General features: G+C 41.5%; 1 non-coding gene across 1 annotated transcript; it reads right to left on the bottom strand.

The window, feature by feature from the left end:
- Positions 1-423: 423 nt before the first annotated feature.
- On the bottom strand, positions 424-495 carry TRNAC-ACA (transfer RNA cysteine (anticodon ACA)). The gene has a single exon. It is a non-coding gene; the product is annotated as a tRNA-Cys (tRNA).
- Positions 496-1,079: the final 584 nt, after the last annotated feature.

The raw sequence follows: 1,079 nt of genomic DNA, 5'->3' as shown, positions 1-1,079 counted from the left end.
CTTCTTCAGTGCATGAGAGTGAAAAGTGAAAGTGAAGTCATGTCTGACTCTTAGCGACCCCATGGATTGCAGCCCACCAGGCTCCTCTGTCCATGGGATTTTCCAGGCAAGAGTACTAGAGTGGGGTGCCATTGCCTTCTCCCCTCATAAATACACTAAATACGGGACATACAAAACATCCTCTCACCACTCAGTGTCTGCTTCTGGAGAATCCAACCTTATAAGAACTGCTGCTTGAGATTCTTAAAAGCAAACAACCAACAGGAAAAAACCATCAGTCTAGTCTACTGAAGTGAAGTGAAGTCGCTCAGTCATGTCCAACTCTTTGCGACCCCGTGGACTGTAGTCTACAGGCTCCTCCGTCCATGGGATTTTCCAGGCAAGAATACTGGAGTGGGGTGCCATTTCCTTCTCCGGGAGATCTTCCCAACCCAGGGATTGAACCTGGGTCTCCTGCATTGTAGGCAGATGCTTTACCATCTGAGCCAGCAGGGTAGTCTAGTCTACTAGTGACCTTTTATGATGACCTCTAAGCTTGATGAGTTTAAGATTTTTCTGCAAGAAGATTGTAAGCTTCTCAAGGACAGAAACTTGATTATGTAGATAGAGAGGCTTACTTACTTAACTCTTTTGTTGGTTGACATTAATTTAGAGCCTCATGGACATTTTTTATGTTAACATTAGTTGTATACAAAAATGTTAGCACATAGATTTATTTCTGACTGCTTAATATAGGTACCCTATGTAAAATAGAAAACTTAATATAGAATTTATCCTAATTGTAAGAAGGAAAGAAATAGGAAAAGAGTTTCCAAGTCAAAAAAATTTTAAAAAATTAACTGTCACATGTCTGTTAACCAAAACTTTTAGTAGTTATTTACTACTTTGCCCAAATTCTTTGGCCTTCTCTGTCATAGCCAGACAGATAATAATCTACTTAACATGGCCTCATACGTCAATGTTTGTCTCGGCCTTTGAGCATTCAGGCCCAACCAGGCAATGCCCCCAGGAGCCACTGGAGCCTGCCGTAACAGGATCAACTTCCAGAGACTCTGATGACTCTAACAGTTGAATCTTCT

This window comes from Bos taurus, chromosome 3 (assembly GCF_002263795.3).
Source record: "Bos taurus isolate L1 Dominette 01449 registration number 42190680 breed Hereford chromosome 3, ARS-UCD2.0, whole genome shotgun sequence".
NCBI classification, from domain to species: domain Eukaryota; kingdom Metazoa; phylum Chordata; class Mammalia; order Artiodactyla; family Bovidae; genus Bos; species Bos taurus.
Note: the sequence above shows the minus strand (reverse complement) of the source record. Positions and strands in the feature narration are given on the sequence as shown.